This window comes from Lepus europaeus, chromosome X, assembly GCF_033115175.1.
Source record: "Lepus europaeus isolate LE1 chromosome X, mLepTim1.pri, whole genome shotgun sequence".
Classification (NCBI taxonomy): Eukaryota; Metazoa; Chordata; class Mammalia; order Lagomorpha; family Leporidae; genus Lepus; species Lepus europaeus.
This window is the reverse complement of record NC_084850.1, coordinates 48317327-48331237: the sequence shown is the minus strand read 5'-3', so window position 1 is coordinate 48331237 and position 13911 is coordinate 48317327.

The following is a 13911-nucleotide window of genomic DNA, read 5'->3' as shown; positions in this document are numbered from 1 at the left end:
CTTTCCTCTCCTTCTCCCTGAGATGCTCTGAGATCCTTGTTAGGTAAAAGTCAGGAGGTGATAGATCAGAATTATCATGATGGGAAAACAGAAAGCATTGAGCATGCAGCTGTCTCCTGAATTAAGACTTAAGGCCCAGGGTAGGTCCACTTGGGCCCCTAATATGACCATAGCTAGAAAAAGTTAATTTAAAAACAAATACTACCCCATTCCCCTGGGCCTCTCATAGTGTCCCATGCCAGAGAAAACTGTGGTCCTGAACCATTGCCTAGCCTCTGTCCATAGGTTGTTGGCACTGAAGCAGGTTGCACAGTAGAAAAAAAAAAACAAGAAAAACCACAACACCACACAGCAGGAGAGGTGCTGTCTTCAGGGGGCCTTGGGCTTTGTACTGAGCTGGAAGAAAGGAGCCAGGAGCCCTGGTGCTGAGCTTGACCTCTGCAGGAGATTCCCGCCAGCTAGGTGAGGGGAGGGAGCCCCATCGAGGCTGGGTTGGCATCCAGGGGCCTGGGACGGAGACAGAGGAGGCTCATTTCACCCTCTGCCCCTGGCATCTCCCTGGGACTGGAGGAGCACAAGATGAGCATAAACTCCTCTCCCAGGAAGCCTTTGCCTCTGTCTCCTGGGCTCGACATTGTCCACCTCCCATGCAGTCATCACTCCGGCAAGGAAGGAAGTCCTTTATCAGACCACAGCTCCAGCCCTGAGATGGGAGCCCTCTGCCCCTTCCACCCTGATATGCCCACCTGGGCTTCTCTCACAGAGACCTTGGTGTGCCCTGTCCAGACCCTGACTCAGTTCTGCTGAGCCCCTGCCCTTCTGCTGAGCCTTCCCCAGGGAGGGCTCCACAGCTTAATCACACCCAAGAGCAGGGGTCCCCTTCCCCTCCCTGTGAAGTGGCCTAATTTGGCTCCCTAGACCTGCTTGGGTCTCTAATTGATCTGCCACTTGGGACTGGGTCTCCCCCACCTCTGCCCTTTATTTTCTGCATTGATTCTCTGAGATCTGTTTGCCTTCCCTGAGTCTTCACGACTGGCACTGAAATCAGAGCTGCAAAACACACCATCCAGTGGCTGTAACGAAACTGGTTTAAATCTCTGTTTAAAAGGCTTATTTATAGTATGTTCCCATGTTCTGTTTTGTGTGCCAAAGCTTTTACCAGCAGCAACAAGCCATTGGAGAAATAAGTATCAAGTGCAAATCAAGATGGGCCAGCCACAGTCCCCATTCACAATCACTGGGCAGGAGAGAGAAATCCAAAAAGTGGAAAGCCTGCCGTCTAATTAGGAGACATGGCTTTATCCGTGCTCTCCCTCAGTGTGCTGCTGTCTTCCTTTCTATCTCCCCTGTAGCAAGGAAGACAGCCAGAGGAGGGGGAGGGTGGTGTTGAAGAAGCACATGGAGTTAACTGTTTGCAGTCTAGGCCAGTGGTTGTAGAAATGGGCCTGTATCCCGGCGCCGCGGCTCACTAGGCTAATCCTCCGCCTTGCGGCGCCGGCACACTGGGTTCTAGTCCCGGTCGGGGCACCGATCCTGTCCCGGTTGCCCTCTTCCAGGCCAGCTCTCTGCTGTGGCCAGGGAGTGCAGTGGAGGATGGTCCAAGTTCCTGGGCCCTGTACCCCATGGGAGACCAGGATAAACACCTGGCTCCTGCCATCGGAACAGCGCGGTGCGCCGGCCACAGCACGCCTACCGTGGCGGCCATTGGAGGGTGAACCAACGGCAAAAAGGAAGACCTTTCTCTCTGTCTCCCTCTACTGTCCACTCTGCCTGTCAAAAAAAAAAAAAGAAAAAGAAAAAGAAAAAGAAAAAAAAGAAATGGGCCTGTATCAGAATCTCCAGTAGGTCTGGGCTGGGCCTGAGAAGTTGTGCTTCTGACCTGGGACCAGGTGGTTCTGATGCTGTTAGCCTGGGGACCACACTTGGAGAACCACTGCTTTGGAGACTGTGATGGTGAGGACTCTGTGGTCCTGGCTGGACTTGAGCAGACGCAGGGGCTGAGAGCACAGGTGACAGCCAAGGCCTTCTGGCAAAGGCTCCATCTCTTCTGGTGTCATCCACCTCCCGCTGTCAGGGATCCATCTTCCTGGGTGGGGAGAGGGTGGTGGAGGGAGCTGAGGCAGCCGAGCAGGTGCACTTCCAACAAGTTCCAAGGTGATGCTGGTTGGTGCTTCTTGGCAAAGGGAATGAAAAGGTTTCTGTGTTCTCATGACTGAGGCAGACAGGCCCTGGCCAGTGACAGGGGTGCAGAGCAGGGGGCAGGCAGCACGGACATAGATGGCAAACTTATTTGGCTCCAGACTAAAACTCCTGAGTGACTTAAGCTTTTTGAGTTAAGGCTTGGCAGGAAAGGCACCAACTGACACACAGCATTTATTCATTGTGAATATCATTGGATGCTATTGTTTAAGTTCAACTGTTTCAATAACAAAGGAGCAAAGAGAACCAGCATTTAGTGAGACCTGTGAGCCTCTTCACCTACCTTTTCTCATTTGCTTCCATCTGTTTCTCACAGCCATTGAAAAAGACATCAATAGGCTGGCGCCATGGCTCAATAGGCTAATCCTCCGCCTGCGGTGCCGGCACACCGGGTTCTAGTCCCGGTTGGGGCACCAGATTCTGTTCCGGTTGCTCCTCTTCCAGTCCAGCTCTCTGCTGTGGCCCAGGAGTGCAGTGGAGGATGGCCCAAATCCTTGGGCCCTGCACCTGCATGGGAGACCAGGAGAAGCACCTGGCTCCTGGCTTCGGATTGGCGCAGCGCCGGCCGCAGCGGCCATTGGAGGGTGAACCAACGGTGGTAAGGAAGACCTTTCTCTCTGTCTCTCTCTCTCTCACAGTTCACTCTGCCTGTCAAAAAAAAGAGACATCAATAAAAACAGGTGTCTGCATTTTTTTTTCAGATGGAACAATGGTCTCTGAGCTAAAGTGGCCTGCCCATTGTCAAACAGGTTTTGTTTTGTAATCTGGTCAGTTACAGGAAGGAATGGGAAGATAAACTGGGTGTAGCCTAAGGGGAAGGCAAGGCTGGGGAAATCCTACAGCCCTGGAGGTGAAAGGGGTCCTACAGCTCATCCTAATCTGCCTTACAGGTGAGCAAATGGATCCAGGGAGGAGCAGGAACTTGCTGAATTGGATGCTGTGGGCACTGCCCTGCTCCACCCTCCCTTTTAGCACAGAAGCGCTCATTTCCCCAGAGGTGGTGAGCGAAGGGGGCTGGCGGCCAACAGTGCATAGCCGAGTCCCTCTGCAGGTGTGGCCCTTGGCTGAAGAGAGCCACCGTGTCTAAGGCCACACACCTATGGGGGGTGGGGGTTCCTGCATCCAATAGTTGCTCGATGCAGAGACATGAGAGGCCCCTTAGCACGAGTCAGGACATTTCAGAGTTTTCATGGGATTGTGGCTGCCTCGCACGTCCACTTCCTCCTCTGCCTGCTCTTGTTTTCTCCACTTCCCCAACTGTGTTGATCCCCACATCCCCCGTAAACCTCCTGCCCACCAAGCCCTGTCCGAATCTGCTTCCCTGGGAACATGGCCTGTGCCACTGCCTCAGACCAGGCTGCTTCGGTGAAGGGGTCAGGACAGGAACCCGTGCCCTCTGACTCTCAGCCTTTCTACACACCTGGCTGACGTCCCACCTTGAAACCTCTCAGGCTCTCTCTCCATCACATCCTTCCAGGAACTTGGGACAAGTGACCTCAGAGAATGGGTCAAGACCTGCTAGGAGAAGCAATGCCCCACCCCCAACACACAAACACACACACACACACACACACACCCCATGGGGCACCCTTGCATAGTCCGATGTCATGCCTGTGTCTAGCAATCAGTTTCCTGTTGCTGACAGGAAGGAAGTACCTGCCAGAGGAGTGAAGGTACCCAGCCTGGGCCAGGAGAGGTGGCAGCCTGAAATAACAGAGACAACATCCATGGCTCAGAGCATCAGACCCAAAGCCTGGACCAGGGGAGACTGGCCTTGAAGTCTAAAGCTCATTCCTAAAACAGATAAACTAGGGGTCCTCAGAGAGCTCCCCTATACCCTGTTGAAGCACTTCCTGCCACTTTTCTTGCAGCAAGGCCTGGGGTTTCACAACTGGCACCCGTGTTGTACCAACCGACAGGATCCAGTCACTGGAATCCTCCACAATGCAGCCAGCTGCTCCCAAGTCCTGTTTGCAGGTGAAGTATGGAGAGCTCGTGTTATGGCCTTTTTATAGCCCTGCTGGGCCACAGTGATGGCATTTGTATGGATTCATTTGCTGCTTCGTTTATTGCTGCTCAATGGCAGCACAGCTAGAGGAGGCCATGTCCTGGCTTTCAGCTGCTCCCTTGGCCCCTAATGATTGCCCCTATTGTGGGCAGCTATTGTGGGCAGTTGCAAACAGGCTGAGAGGCCTCTGGATCCAGCTGCAATCAATAGGCCAAACTGAGGAGGGCATCAAGCTTTTGCTTATACATCCATCCCAAAGTAGTAAACACGTTGGTGCTTAGTGTGGCAATCATGGTGCCAGCAGCAAGCAAGACAGATACACTACACAAGCACATCTTACAAGAAGGCAGTGAATGGGCCTTTCTAATGGTTCCAAGCCTTGATTCAATTAAGTGGAGAGTCCAATGAGGCTTACAAAATGCTGTGCTTTGCTTAGGGAGGAAGAAATGGCAGTGGGCACTTGGCAAGGAAGACCATGAATGCTTCATCCAGACACAGGGATTCTGGTTACCATATCTCCAGAATAGACATTTTTTGATCCATAATTCTAGATCCTGTTGAAGACATTTTGCTCATATGGAAAGATCTCTGTTTCAAAAGTATCTTATCACTGGCCTACATTGTGGTGTAGTGTGTAAATCCATTGCCTGCAATACCAGCATCCTGTATGGGTGCCAGTTTGTGTCCTGGCTGCTCCCTGCTTATGTGCCTGGAAAAGCAGTAGAACATAGCTCAAGGCTTGGGCACCTGTTCCTCTCATCGGAGACCCAGATGAAGCTCCTGGCTCCAGGCTTCAGCCTGGCTCAGTCACATTGAGGCCATTGGGGAGTGAACCAGCAGATGGAATTCCTCTCTATTGCTCTCTCTTTCTTCCCCTACCCCCCTCTCTCCCTCTATTTTTGTAACTCTGACTTTCAAATAAATATATAACCCTTTAAAATATGTTATCATGAAATATTCAGATATTACAAATAAAGTATACAGAATAATACAATGATCACCTATTTATTTATCACTATGTTTAAAAAACAAAATCTTACAATTGTCACCTCCTGTTTGCCCCATTCCTATTCACATCCCCATTTCCAGGAAAAAGCACTCTGATTTCAGAGTTTTTCATTCCTACACTTGTGAAAGTCCTTCCTTTGATATCTGTTCATCCATATTCATCAGCCATTTGAAACCTAGTGTGAAAACTCACCTCCATTGCAAATCAAAAATTGTCCTGGACTAACCTCAACTCACTTAATTTCTTTCCTATCTCTTCTCAACCTAACATCTTGCATTTTTACTCTATTTGCTTTTTTACTTGTGGATTCATTTCTTTGAAATAGGTCACTTTTTGTATGGCCTGCCTTAATCACTCCACACAACACTAATATCTGTTCTGAAGGAGAAATATGAGTGTACGTGTGTGGAGAAATAGAAATAAAAGATGTTTATTTTTGTTCTCTCAAATTCTGAAATCCATGCACAATTTTTTTTTATAATATGCATTTTCCATGAACCTTTTGAAGTACTGTAATATAGTTGGCTTTTAAATTAAAATAGTCCTGGATTCAAATTCTGGCTCCATCATGTTCCCATTCCATAAGATGAGATTAACATTAAAGTTTGGGTGAAGATCAAGTGAGATTGGGGTTAGCATTCCCAAACATGTAAAAGTCTTTCTCAATGTATTTAAATCCATGCCCATCATCAATTTGAAACTTGTGAGCATTGATTTGGGTATTTGAGCTTATTTTGTGCATTTATTGGTTATATACTGTCTCCTAATGCACATTAGTTGTTCTCTGTGCATAAATAAGACTTGTCTTCCCAGAAAAGCAGTGTGCTCATACTAATTCAGAGAGTGAGGCACATATAATGACTAATTTATCATCCAAGCCAAGACCCTTTCGAGAGTGAGAGAGGGATACTCTTAATACTTGCACCAGGTCTCAGCGTAAACCAGGCCTGTTCCTGGGAAACCAGGACACATGGTCACCCTAATCATGTATCTCTTCAGAGTCTTTCCCAACTCTCAACCCAGTGCTAGGTGGGGAGTAGGTGCTTACTAAAGCAATACTTGTGGAATGAAACTGAAGGGCTGGCAGCCTCCGAAGTTAGCAAACATGGCTAGTCTTATATAGCTCATCCCTTCCTCCCTCTGTCTCTTACACACCCTTCTCCTTATTCAGCACTAATGTCACCCCCAAATGGCACATTCATCATCCCAAATTAGCCATTATTAAAGCCATCCATTTGCAGGGCTGCAGCTAAAATGAATTGTGTTATTATTCCAGTTACAGCAATGAATGGCTGAACATCAAAAGCCATTTTGATTTTGCAGCAAGAAGGCAATCAATTATTGTGTTCTACTGGCTTGTCCAAGGCAGCGTCCAGCTTGCTGCTCGTGAGTAGAAGCCTCCCTCTCCACTCACTCATACTCACACATTGTCCGCTGCCTCCTTTCATGATGCTAGAGAGCCCTGGAAAGGGGACGATCAATTCCTTCTCCCCGTCTGGATCAACTGTCCCTCTCAAAACATGGGATCTTCTGGATTTGAAGGTGAAGTAGGAGGCTCTCCCTGGCTTACACTGCTTTCCTCTCTCCAGCTTCTGATCCTTATAGGTCTGGGCAGGGAGCCAGCCCTGGTTGTGGTCTTAGTTCAGTGTCCTCCACTGCCCTGCAACCTACACTCCAGGTTGGCCTTGTCTGAGGTAATGTTGCAAGGTGTGACCTCGTTCCTGGGCCCTTCCTTCTGGAGTCACAGAGTTCTTTGGACCCCAGCCCGGCTGCCCGGTGCTCTCACACTGGAAAGCTATTGATGTATGAGAGAGGTTTCAGCAATTCATTTCCCAGGACACAGCTGCAGCTTGATAAGGTCTTCACTGCTTTACCTCGGAGGAGTGATGGCAGCTCCTCAGAGTAGGACAGTGCAGATGGGAGGGAATGAGGGAAGCTGAGAAGCCTGCCTGGACCAGGGACTGGCAGAGGTAGGCTAGGTATTGGCAGGCCGTTTCTGTGGCGGCCATGATGGTGGGCAAGCCGAGCAATAGCAGCCACTGAGTTTCGTTATTTGTGTGTGTGTGTGTGTGGGGGGGCTATTATACTGTGCTACACATAAAGTGAGCAGACCAGGGCCCTTCCCGACCCGGCCATGCCAAACCTCAGGCTGTTGGGAAGATTAAGTGAACCAACGCACTGCAGTCACGCAACACATATTTCCTGGCACTGTACAGAGTGAGGCGCTGTGAGTTCGGCCACTCCACATGACATCACACTGCAGCTCCAATAGCCCCATCTCTCTGTCATCCACTTTGCTTTGGGAATCAGGTCTTAGAATATGCCTGATAGAACAAATTCCTCAGGTCCTTCTGCCCATCAACAGGTAGAGGCAACTGAGGCCAAGTTAATTAGTCAAAATTAATTTCTCTCAACTGGTTAATGTTCCCAAGGGCTCTCAGTATAGAATGTGCTTGCCTATGCCCTGTGGCAGGAATTAACAAACCCTGGCATTTCTCTTAAGCCCCCCAAATAGACCATTGTCCCTGTGGCTCTGCTCAGTATCTCTTTCCCTTTCCCATAGAGTTCTCCCTACTCACCCTACCCCTTTAGGAAAATTTCAGGCCAGATCCTTTCAGGCATTTCTTACAGAGACACAATCAAGATTGTGAAGTATTTGATTCATATTTTCTGTTTTCAAGCCCATACCTGCCATGACTAGAAAGAGGAAGGGTAGAAGGGATTCTCATTTGTAACAAGAAAACAAACGTAAGAGATTCACAACTTGTCAAAATTATGTGACAAACCAGATACTGAACTGGACCAACAAATGTAGCCTCAGAGTTTCTGATTTGTTTTTTCACCTTTAAACCATCTCTGTGCGGATACTTGGTTATTTCTTCTGTTGGGCCAGGAAGATCCAAAGATTACTATGGTCCTCCAAGGATCCAACTGGCTCATATTCAAAGCTGGTCTACTCTATTCCAAACTCTTTTCTCCCAATAGGGAGCCACAGCCTTCAAAATACAAACAATAATCCTTCTAAAAATATATCTTTTTTAAACTTAACAACAAAACAAGCTCATTGAGGCATTTAGAAAATGAAGATAAGCAAAAGTACACAATCTGCAGCTTCCCCACACAGAGATGATTACTTGTAAGCATTGTGGTACATTTTCTTTTTGTCTTTTTTTCTGTGTGTGTATGTGCATTTGTATATACCTGTGGGTACATCTGATATCCTATTTCCTGCATTCAAACATATATAATCTTCATTTCTGAAATCAGGATGCATCTTGTAATCGGTGTCAAAAGTGACTTGTAAATTGCCAGTCAGAGGAATCTACTGAGATATTTTGTCATTGTTTATGTATGTGCAGGCTTAGACCTACTGAGAGGATATCTGTATATCTGACTGTCACTTCAAATGAGTTATTTGCATTGGTATGACTACTCATGGTTAAATTTTTAACTTAAATTTGGCTTTCTCCCTAATTGTCACTTAAAATGTCTTCTAAAAATTACACTATGATGCATCATTGAAATGAAAAATTATTGTGTCTGCAGAAGATTGCCTGTCACACCCCAGACAATGCAATTAAAGGAGCAGAAATTGCCAAATCTCTTAGAATAGATAATAAAATTTTCAAAGCTAGAAAAGGTTGGTGTGACCATTTCATGCATTGTGAGGGACTATCATTCATACACCAAACATCTATCTGTCCAAAGCTTCTGGGGGACTTTGAAAACAAACTGATTGATTTCTAGCTAATGTAATTGAATTGAAAAACAAGGCAAAGAAAAAAATAAACTGTGAGTTTAACTAAATAGGAAACGTGGGTGAACCTCTATGATTCTTCTGCATACTTTGATATTATCTTGTCACATCATCACAGGCTGGGGTTTGGAAAGCAGTTACATGTCACTATCGTACACCACATCACTGTCAATGGTAAAAAGTAATTCAGAAGAATCTTTAGACTCTGAAATATGAAGAAAGCTTAGGTTCTAACTTTTGGTGGTATTATTGAACAACAAAATGATATATAATTATACAGAACCATATACATGTTACTATCAGAATGAAATTTAATTGTATTCAATGTAGTGTTTCTTTTCCCCAAAGCTATTAATACACCAGTGTCTTACCATCTACGTAATCTCTGGCTTGAGAAAAAAATAATTGGGTTCATCCTGCATGTGCAGGATGCCTTTTAACTTAACATTACATCATGAGCACTTTCAATGCCACAGAATATTTTCGAATATTCATGATTTGACGGCTTGCTATATTGAAAAACTGCTTCTCAGAAAGGTTGTGCCAATTTATAATCCCATATCAGAGGGCCTGGGATGAAATCCTACCTCAGCTTCCAATCTCGCTTCCTAAGAATGTGTATCCTGGGGTCAACAGGTGATGGCTGGGTCCCTGCCACCCACATGGGAGACCTGGTTGGAATTCTGGGCTCCTGGCCTCAGTCTAGCCCAGCCCCAGCTATTGTGACATCTGAAAAATGAACCAGAGGATGAAAGAACTCTCTCTCTCTCTCTCTCCTCTCTCTCTCCCCCTCCCTCTCTTTATCTCTCTGCCTTTCAAGTAAATTGAACTAAACTTAAAAAATAAGCCTTTGCTAATATGACAGGCAGAAGAATAGCATCTCCTTTTTGCTTACAGTTTAGTGGTTACTACCAAGCTTGAATGTTTAAAAACACAATTGTTGACCACTTTTATTTTTTGTGAGCAACTTGTCAGTTCATGTCCTTTGTTCATTTGTCTATTAAGGTCTCAAGATCTATCATATTTGCTTCCAGTAGCACACCAAGCACCATTGACACCCTGGCACATATTCTCCTGACTACTGTTTTCACCTGCAGCTGCAGTTTCCATTGTCCTGATAGCTTCCTACTTTAAGTGGCTAGTTTCTCTTTTTTTAAAAAAGAATCAACTTTTAATTGTAGAATAGTTTTTTTTTTTTGACAGGCAGAGTGGATAGTGAGAGAGAGAGACAGAGAGAAAGGTCTTCCTTTTTGCCTACAATGGCCGCTGCGGCTGGCGCATTGCACTAATCCGAAGCCATGAGCCAGGTGCTTCTCCTGGTCTCCCATGAGGGTGCAGGGCCCAAGGACTTGGGCCATCCTCCACTGCCTTCCCGGGCCATAGCAGAGAGCTGGCCTGGAAGAGGGGCAACTGGGATAGAATCCGGCGCCCCAACCGGGACTAGAACCCGGTGTGCCGGAGCCGCAAGGTAGAGGATTAGCCTGTTAAGCCACGGCACCGGCCTAGAATAGTTTTAAATTTACAAAACAAGTGACTTGATCAGCCCTTGTCCTGATTGTTGATGTACAGTTTAATACTTTATCCCTTTTAGTATTTTTTTGTTCTAGTTAATACTATTGGTTGAACTCTGTAATTAACACACAATTATTCTTAGGTATTTAAATTTTAACTGAAAAGTGATCCCTGTTAAATATAAGAGTGGGAATAAGAGAGGGAGGAGATGTACAATTTGGGACATGCACAATCAGACTTGCCCCAAATGGTGGAGTTAGAAATGTGCCAGGGGATTCCAATACAATCCCATCAAGGTGGCATGTACCAATGCCATCTCACTAGTCCATGTGATCAATTTCAGTTCACAATTGATGACTCTGATAGGTCTAAGAGTCAAAGGGATCACACAAACAAGACAAGTGTCTGCTAATACTAACTGATAGAATCAAAAAGGGAGAGAATGATCCAACATGGGAAGCGGGATACACAGCAGACTCATAGAATGGCAGATGTCCTAAATAGCACTCTGGCCTCAGAATTAGCTCTTAAGGCATTTGGATCTGGCTCAAGAGCCCATGAGAGTATTGTAGGCATGGAAAGCCAAGATACCATGGAAAAGAAAAAAAAAAGACCTAAATGAAAGATCTCTGCAAGTGAGATCCCAGTGGAAAGAACGGGGCCATCAAAGAAGGAGGTACCTTTCTCTGAAGGGAGGAGAGAACTTCCACTTTGACTATGACCCTATCGGAATAAGATCAAAGTCGATGAACCCTAACGGCTTCCATAGCCTTGGCAATTCATGACTAGAGCCTAGGGAGATTACTGATGCCATAAACAAGAGTGTCAAATTGTTAAGTCAACAACAGGAGTCACTGTGTACTTACATCTCATGTGGGATCTGTGCTTAATGTGTTGTCTAATGTGCAGTGATGCTATAACTAGTACTAAAACAGTATTTTTCACTTTGTGTTTCTGTGTGGGTGCAATCTGATGAAATCTTTACTTAGTATATACTGAATTGATCTTCTGTATATAAGATAATTGAAAATGAAAAAAAAAACCTGGTGTTAAATTGGAAATTGCATGGAAAATTAATTAATTTTTAAAAAATATCATGTAGGATCTCTGTTTTTAATGTGCTGTACACTGTTATTTAATGCTATAACTAGTACTCCAACAGTATTTTTCACTTTGTGTTGCTATGTGGGGGCAAACTGTTGAAATCTTTGCTTAATATACACTAAATCGATCTTCTGTATATAAAGATAATTGAAAATGAATCTTGGTGTGAATGGAATGGGAGAGGGAGCGGGAGTTGGGAGGGTTGTAGGTGGGAGGGAAGTTATAGGGGGTGAAAAAGCCATTGTCATCCATAAGTTGTACTTTGGAAATTTATATTTACTAAATAAAAGTTTAAAAAAAAAACTAAAAAAAAGAAAAAAATAAATTTACAAAATAAAAATTATAAAGTACTATAAATAGTTCCCATATAATCCATAGCTGGCTTCCCCTATTATTAACATCTTCTATTAGTATGGTATATTTGTCACAATTAATAAGCCACATCCAGCTTCCCCTATTAATATCTCATATTAGTACAATACATTTGTCACAATTAATGAACCTGCTTCCCATTTATTTATCCAAACTCCCTCTATCCCTCTCACCCCTCCCAGCTTTAGCAATTACCATTCTGTGCCCATACTAAGTTTTTTTAAACTCCCACATATGAGGGACGACACATAATATTTGTCTTTCTGAGTCAGATTTATTTCATTTAAAGTGATGTCCTCCATTCCATCCACTTTGGTGAAAACGAGATTTCATTCTATTTCTTTTTTTTTTCTTTTTTTCTTTTCTTTTTATTTTTATGAGATTTCATTCTATTTCTGTGGTTGAATAGTATTCAGTTACAGGGGAAGCTTGCTTTTTTACAGCCAAGTGCAATCTGGAAGTTCAGGCTGGTTAACACCACTGGGGCTAAAATTCAGCCAATGGGGATGGAAGTCCATGGATAAATACCAGAGTCTCTCCATCCTCTATGGGATCATTCTAAGGTCATTGCAAACAGTTTCTCAGAGAGCCTTCAGAAGGACTCTCAGTTCCCCATCGGACAACCTGCCCATTAGCACACACACCATTACCTTTGCTCTCTTCTTTTGTCTCCCTTTCCCCCTTTCCTTCCTGTGCTTTCTGACAGTACTCCCCAAATACACTGCCCATGTCAAGCTTTTTCTCTATATCTACTTTTAGAAACAAAAAGCAAGAAAAAAAATCACAAAACGAGTACAAGAGTATTTTCTATCCACACGTTTTGACGGTGATGTTCACCCTCAAATTGAATTCCTCAAAACCGATGTCATGTTCGTAAACAAACACAGAAGAATGAACACTACCTACTTAGTAAACTTGTGGGAGCAGGGCACAGCAGTACACAGACTTCTGTTACTGGAGAATGCTGGTTAGCCACTTCTAAAACCTCTGCAGGAGATGGCTGGACTCTCAGTGCAGAGACAAAACTAGCTTTCTGAGCTGCAAGGCTAAAGAGCCAAGTCTGAACTGAGTATATTCAATAAGACAAAGTCAACTTAAGCAAGCTCACATGCCTGTTTGATATATTTAGATTGTATACATTTAAATTTATATACTTTTATCCATCTCCCATATAGATATGTACTGACAGTCTGAATATATACATAGACTGGATGCCAATTTATTAATGTACAATGAGAAATACAATTGTTAAGCCGGCCAAAATGCTTAAGTAGGCAGATCAGTGATTTCTTTCCCTGTAGGCAAGCTGAGTAGGGAGCCAAATAAATTATCAAAAGATTGCTTGGTGAGCATAAAATCAGAGCAAGGGGAGTTAGTTGATCTTAAGAATGGCTTCTCATCTTAGACAACTGGAAGCACTCTCATCAACTACAGGGCTAGCCTTGCCAAGGAACCCATAATGTTGGGTTCACTTGGCCAAGATCATTTTCTCTTGGATGGAGTTTGGCTGGTAACTGTCTTTTTTTTTTAAATCTAGCTGGCCAACTACTTTTGATTCACTCCAAACAGTGTATAATACAATTAATTTGGTTTCCACTTTATAAAATTACAATCACATTTCAGTCCTACCTCCTTCAGATTTGTCCTAGATCACCTTGAGCAGAGTTTTGAGTTTTTGAAATTTTTAGTCACACATTTAGACAATTTCTTGGTTAATCTAACCATGCTCCTTACATGTGAATTGTACTAGTCTAACTATCAGATGGCTACTTGATTTACTTTTCAAGAGAGGGTAAAGTGTAGATGGGAAGTATCACATAGTTGCATAGCTGGCCTCTTTCTATTTTGCTGGTAACCACTTTTTTAAAAAAGATTTATTTGTTCATTTGAGGGATAGTGTTACAGACAGAGAGAGGGAGAGACAGAGAGAAAGTTCTTTCATCTGCTGGT